At 47.2% G+C, this 7,500-nt stretch overlaps 1 protein-coding gene across 1 annotated transcript in view; it reads left to right on the top strand.

Annotated features, from left to right (window-relative positions):
• LOC133662365 (uncharacterized) overlaps positions 1–7,500 on the top strand; it is a 149,611-nt gene that overhangs the window by 63,828 nt on the left and 78,283 nt on the right. The window lies entirely within an intron of this gene.

Here is a 7,500-nt window from a genome sequence, read left to right on the forward strand (position 1 = left end):
CATTTCATATCCCTCTAATCCATCCAGTAATTCCTTACTATCACTCAACCAAGTTTCTGAAATTGCTATTATGGTAAACCTTTGCTGTATTTGTTTAAGATACTCTTTAATTTTGGAAAAGTTACTGTAAAGACTCCTGCTGTTGAAATGAATCACAGAAAAGCCTTCCATTTTAACATTTGAATTAAACTGTTCATCAGTATAATACTCACAGTCCACTTTAGAGTCCTGATAGAAGTGAATATCTGGGTCAATGTTATTTTCTAACTCATAGCATTTATGATCATGATAGTCAAAAGACTTGAATTTTGTGCAGCTCATTTGTTCTTCCATCATGTTGCTTGTCCACACTGTTTCTCTGCACACAGTACACAATAAACAAGGAACATTTCCCCATTATTCCACTTGTTTATCATCATCATCTTTTTCATTGATATTGTTCAAGTTCCTTCAAGTCTCTGACCACTAATACCCTTACTTGTTCTGGTGGACCATTCAATCTAATCATTACTTTATAGTTCCTTGTCCATGTGTCCTGGATTCGCTTTCCCTTTTTCAATATCCTGGGTTGTCTTGCAATTTCTGCGTTTCTCTTTGTAAGATGCTCATTTACATATACTCCTGTGCCTTTCAATTTTTTTCCCAGTTTAAGCATTTCAATTTTATGTTTTCTACTCACAAAACGGATGATGATGTTGGATCTGTTGTTTTGTTTCAGTGGAATGGTGTGGCATGCAGCTATACTAGAACTGCATACAGGAATTCCTTTGTTATTGAAGAATTTGATGACTTGCTGCTCAAGTGTGTGCAGTTCACCTCTTGGTGCACCTTCTCCCTCCTTGTCAACTGCTGTGATCCTTGCATAGGAGCGGTGGCTTGTCTCAAGCCCAGAAATCACCAGGTCATCCATCCTCGAGTACTGCTCTAGATCGTCCACTCTTCTTTCAAGTTCTTCAATCTTCTTGTCTTTGTCTTTGATAATTGCCTTCAGCTGCTTAATTTCATCAATTAAGTCCAGAAGGCCCGTTTGCTGTTTTACTACTTTACTCAGTTCCTCTGACATGAAATTCAGAGACTTTTTCACCTCTTCCATTTCTTCTGCTAACTTCTTAGTCGCCATTGTTTAGTGAGGAAAAGTACTTTTAGAATCCAGTTGATCTTTCAAAATACTTTCTGATTCCAGGCAATCCAGTATTGATGGCGTGTCAATGCATTGGAGCACATGTCATCAAAAAGTCTCCAACAAGCTCAAAATCACAAAAATTATCCGGCAGTTTGATGTTTATCTTCCTTATAAACATGAAGATGTTGCTCTGCTGGATGGATGTGAACTTATTTTCAAGCTTTTTCATGAACTGTTGGAGCTGTGTCACCCAGTGCATCTAGCCGGCAGCCGTATGTGTATGTATATATATATATACACATTTGTGTATTGTGTATATATATGTATGTATATATATATATACACACATTTATATGTATATATATATATATATATATATATATATATATATATATATATATATATATATATATATATATATATATATATATATATGTGTATATGTTTATATATATATATATTTATTTGTATTTCTTTTATTTTTTTATAAATCTTTATTTATAAAATGCAACATTTACAAACAGCTGAGAAACAATAATCAAAATAAGTATGGTGCCAGTTAGGGTTGCAACAACTAATATATTAAATCGATTAAAATCGATTATAAAAATAGTTGGAGATTAATTTAGTCATCGATTCGTTGGATCTATGCTATGCGCATGCGCAGAGGCATTTCTTTTTTTAAAAATTTTCCTTCAAAATTTTTTTTTTATTATAAACCTTTTTTTAAAAACTGCAACATGTACAAACAGCTGAGAAACAATAATCAAAATAAGTATGGCGCCAGTATGCTGTTTTTTTTCAATAAAATACTGGAAAGGATAGAAATGTAGTTTGTCTCTTTTATCCGATTATTATCGATTAATCGAAGTAATAATTGACAGATTAATCGATAATCAAATTAGTTGTTAGTTGCAGCCCTAATATATATATATATATATAAATGGATAAACCACACCTCGACTACACACACACATATATATATATATATATACTGTGTATATATATATATATATACTTTGTGTATATATATATATATATATATATATATATATATATATATATATATATATATATATATATATATATATATATATGTATGTATGTGTATAGTCGAGGTTACTGTGGTTTATCCGTTATACAGTGCTCAATAACGGGGTAGAGCGGAATATACATTAGGTCAGGAAAAAACACGGAGGCTATTTCATCCCTACAAGCCTGTTTTGCTGGTTTTCCTACTCTCCAGGAGATTTATGTATATGTTTAATATATACAGTATATATACAGGTATATATATATGTTTATATACATGTATATATATACTGTTTGTTTATGTATATGTGTATATATACAGTCGCGAAGTTTATATACACATAATGTCATGGCTGTCTTGAGTTTCCAATACTTTCTACAACTCTTATTTTTTTGTGATAGAGTGATTGGAGCACATACTTGTTGGTCACAAAAACATTCATGAAGTTTGGTTCTTTTATGAATTTATTATTGGTCTACTGAAAATGTGAGCAAATCTGCTGGGTCAAAAGTATACATACAGCAATGTTAATATTTGCTTACATGTCCCTTGGCAAGTTTCACTGCAATAAGGTGCTTTTGGCAGCCATCCACAAGCTTCTGCTTGAATTTTTGACCACTCCTCTTGACAAAATTGGTGCAGTTCAGCTAAATTTGTTGGTTTTCTGACATGGACTTGTTTCTTCAGCATTGTCCACACGTTTAAGTCAGGACTTTGGGAAGGCCATTCTAAAACCTTAATTCTAGCCTGATTTAGCCTTTCCTTTACCACTTTCGACCTGTGTTTGAGGTCATTGTCCTGTTAGAACACCCAACTGCGCCCAAGACCCAACCTCCGGGCTGATGATTTTAGGTTGTCCTGAAGAATTTGGAGGCAAACTTTGCACAAACTGTACCACACAGTTCCAAGAGGTTGCAAGCCATTAGCAGAGGAGAGCAAAGTGGAGCAGCAGGAGAGACTGAGGGCTGCAAAGCCGAGTGGTATTCTGATGTACGGACTAAATAAAACTTTGTTAAATCCTGACCACCGGGCTCTCGTGACACTTCGTGGTGATCAGAAGAACCCACAAGAAGACGACCTCTACATCTGGCGCCCAATGAACCTGATCACCAAAAATGACAACGTCCGACCCCATGGCAGCGTTGGGGCAGGTTTTTGCGGAGGTGACGGCGGCCAGCCAACAGCAAAGGAAGGCGCTCCGACTCCAGCTGGCACAGCAGACTAGGATCCTGCAGTCGCTGATGGACCGGGTCAGAGCAGCGGTGCCAACATCAGCGGCATCAACACCAGCAGCTGTGGCCATCCACGGGATGGCCGAGACGGAGGACCCCCAGGCAGTCTTGGACATTTTAGAGGCCACAGCAGTGGCATGCGTTTGGCCGGAAGAGGAGTGGGGGAGGCGCAGCGAGCGGCGCTCAGCCTACCGCTGTCTTCCTGCATAAAGTTCCGAGACCTGAGGTGGGCGGTGCTGGACCAAAGTGGGTGCTCCAGCGAGAACCACAGCTGCCGACTCCGGGAGCTACGTCTGGGCCCGGAAGATCTGCTTTTCGTGCTCGGGCAACAGTTACGGGACGCGGCGGCACGCTGGCTGCAGTCAAAAGAAGCCGATGGAGGAGTGATGGAGCTGATCCTGCTGGAGCAGTTCCTGGAGGCAATCCCGGCGCGGACATCGGCCTGGGTCCGCTACCATCGCCCTCGAGACCTGGCAGCAGCGGTGGTTTTGGCGGAGGACCACCTGGCGGTGCACCGTGAGACGCGGAAAGGGGAGAGGGCCGCGGAGGCGGCCGAGCGTCCAGTGCCGGCGCAGCGCAAGTGGCGTGGGCTGAGGCAGGTCCGCCGGGCCCACGACACCGCAAGATTGACTCCTCTTTCTCTTCTGCCTCGCAGGCCCCGACGCGTCCAGTACTGGCGCGGCGCAGGCTGCGCGCGCCACCGGCCGAGGCGGGGCTGCCGGTCCCTCGGCCCCGGACTACTGACTTTTCTTTTTTTTTCTTCTGCTTCACAGGTCCCGGCTGCTGCGGATGATGTGCTTCCCCCGCAGACTGCTCCTCAAACGCTTGGGCAGGCGTGCTGGAGTTGTGGGCAGCTCGATCACGTGCGTCAGAAATCTCCGTGTATGGAGGTGGGGCAGGTGATCCGGGTTGTCAGCCCTCTGGCGCCCTCCCCCGGGCCGGGAGAGACGTACTATGTTCTGGTAAAGATTCGAGGGAGTACACACCGGGTGATGGTGGATTCGGGCTGTGAGCAGTCCATGATCCACCAGAACCAGGTTCGACCCGGGGCTTTGAGGAAGGCTACACGGGTGAAAATTAAATGTGTGCATGGTGATGTTCACGAATACCCTATAGTGCCGGTGGAAATTCGTTGTAGCGGGAAAAAATTTAGTGTTTAGGTGGCTGTATGTTCGCACCTGACGCACCCCTTAATCTTGGTGAAGCAATGCACAGGGGTGCGTTCACGACCGGTAGGGAAACGGAGTATCTGCGCTGTTCTCAGTGGTGACGCAAGGTCATCCGACACTGCCAAGGGGGAGGAGGAACCGGCGGGGGCTTCGCGGGAAGTTCCCCCGGCTCCCCAGTGGCACCCCATGGAAGATTTCCCACTTGATCAGTCTACGCTCAGCCTGGGACCAAGTGATATACATTGATGGTCAGCTGGTGCGCGCGGGTATTCCCTCACTTTGCATTAATCAGGGACAGATTATACAGAGTGAGTCGTGACACTCAGACGGGGGCAGAAATCACCAAGTTGTTGGTGCCTAAAAGCCGTCGGGAAATGGTTTTCCAGGCGGCTCACTTTAACCCCATGGCCGGACACATGGTGTATGATAAAACACTCAACCGGGTAATGGTCCCTATCTATTGGCCCGAAGCAGTGCAGCTGCGGTCCATCTCTGCAAAGAGTGTGGCGCAAGCACTGTTTCGGGTCATCTCCCGAGTTAGAATCCCGAAAGAGATTCTGACTGACCAGGGCATGTCCTTTATGTCACGCACGGTGAAAGAGCTGTACGGATTATTGGGGATCAAGTCCATTCGGACCAGCGTCTACCACTCGCAGACCGACGGGCTGGTAGAGCGGCTGAATAAGACGTTGAAATCCATGATCCGCAAGTTTGTGCACGGGGACAAACCAAATTGGGATAAATGGTTGGATCCCCTGTTATTTGCAGTGCGGGAGGTTCCCCAGGCCTCCACGGCGTTTTCCCCCTTTGAATTATTGTTCGGCAGGAAGCTGTGCGGGGTTTTGGACCAAGTTAAGGAAAGCTGGGAGGAAGGTCCAAGCCTCAGCAAAAATGACCTGAGAGCAAAACTCCACACATTGGGTCACTTGTCACGTGAGAATTTGCTCCGGGCCCAGGAACGTCAGCAGTGCCTTTATAACAAGGGGACACAACTAAGACAATTTTCACCGGGAGAGAAAGTGCTTGTATTACTCCCAATGTCCAGCTCCAAATTGCTCGCCAAGTGGCGAGGGCCCTTCGTCGTCACATGATTAGTGAGTGATGTTGATTATGAGGTTCAGGCGTTCTGACCGGGGCGGAGCAACACAAATTTACCACCTCAACCTCCTGAAAGTATGGAGGGAGGCGGAGCCTGTCTCCATAGTGACGGCGATAGAGGAGAGCGAGGAGCTGGGCCCGGAGGTCCCCCGCTCCACCCGACTCCCCCTCTCCTCTGTAAAAATCAGCTCACGCCGTCCCAACGAGCAGATGTTGCCAGGTTGCAGCAGCGCTTTGCTGATGTGTTCTCCCCCAGGCCAGGCCGCAAGAGCCTCATTCAGCATCACATTGAGACCAGCCCGGCGTGACGGTGCGGTCTTGGCCCTATCGGCTACCCGAACACAAGCGTAAGTGGTTCGAGAGGAATTCAAATCTATGCTGGAGTTAGGGGTAATAGAAGAGTCACACAGTGCTTGGTGCAGCCCCATAGTTCTGGTAGGAAAGAAAGATGGGTCTGTGTGGATTACCGCAAGGTAAAACGAAGTGTCACATTTTGATGCCTACCCCATGCCCCGGGTCGACGAGCTCCTGGATCAGCTGGGCACTGCTCGTTTTTTCACGACACTGGATTTGACCAAAGGCTACTGGCAGATTCCCTTGTCTCCAGAGTCTAAGGAAAAAATGTCGTTCTCCACTCCGGAAGGTTTTTACCAATTTGTACCAATTTGTGACACTTCCGTTCGGCTTGTTCGGTGTGCCCGCCACATTCCAGCGCCTCATGGACTGGGTGCTGCGTCCCCACGCTGCATATGCTGCCGCCTAACTGGATGAAATCATCATCCAGAGTTGCAGCTGGGCGGAGCATATGCAGAGGGTGGAGCATATGCAGAGGGTGGGGGCGGTGCTCGAGTCCCTGAGGAAGGCAGGGCTCACCGCCAACCCCGCGAAGTGCGCGGTTGGCCGGAGGGAGGTACAGTATCTGGGGTACCACTTGGGAGGAGGGCAGGTGCGCCCGCAGGTAGATAAAACACCAGCAATTGGGGCCTGCCCGACTCCCAAGACGAATAAAGAAGTGAGGCAGTTTTTGGGGCTGGCAGGTTACTACCGGAGCTTCATCCCCCGGTTTGCGGACCTGATCAGCCCACTAACTGACCTGACCCAAAAGGGTGCTCCAGAACTGGTCCAGTGGACAGAGCAGTGCCAGCAGGCGTTTGAGAGGCTTAAGAAGGCCCTCTGCAAGGAGCCGGTCCTGCACATGCCTGATTTTTCTCTCGTTCTGTTTGCAGGCTGACGTGTCGGGCAGAGGGCTGGGAGCTGTTTTGTCCCAGCAGGTGGGGGGCGTTGACCGCCCGGTGCTGTACATCAGCTGAAAACTCTCGGACCGGGAGGCGAGGTACAGCACGGTTGAGAGGGATTGCCTCGCCATCCGGTGGGCGGTCGGTGCCCTCCGGTACTACCTGCTGGGGCGCTCATTCGGCCTCTGCTCGGACCACAAACACCTCCAGTGGGAGCGGGGTGTGTAAGGACCGGCCTTGAAGCACAGCTGGCAGGTGATTGGGTTACCCAGCTGGGGCTGATCATCCAATCACTTGCCATGCTTATCAGCAGCAGCCGGGCCAAGACACCGGGGTTGGAGTTGGAGCGAGAGAGACACACGCTGGAGAGCCGAGCAGAGGAGAGCAGAGTAGAGCAGCAGGAGAGACTGAGCCGAGTGGTATTCTGACGTACGGACTAAATAAAACTTTGTTAAAACCTGACCACTGGGCTCTCATGACATTTTGTGTTGATCAGAAGAACCCACAAGAGGACGACCTCTGCACCTGACTTAAATGTGTGGACAATGCTGAAGAAACAAGTCCATGTCAGAAAACCAAAGAATTTAGCTGAACTGCACCAATTTTGTCA

This window comes from Entelurus aequoreus, linkage group LG12 (assembly GCF_033978785.1).
Source record: "Entelurus aequoreus isolate RoL-2023_Sb linkage group LG12, RoL_Eaeq_v1.1, whole genome shotgun sequence".
NCBI classification, from domain to species: domain Eukaryota; kingdom Metazoa; phylum Chordata; class Actinopteri; order Syngnathiformes; family Syngnathidae; genus Entelurus; species Entelurus aequoreus.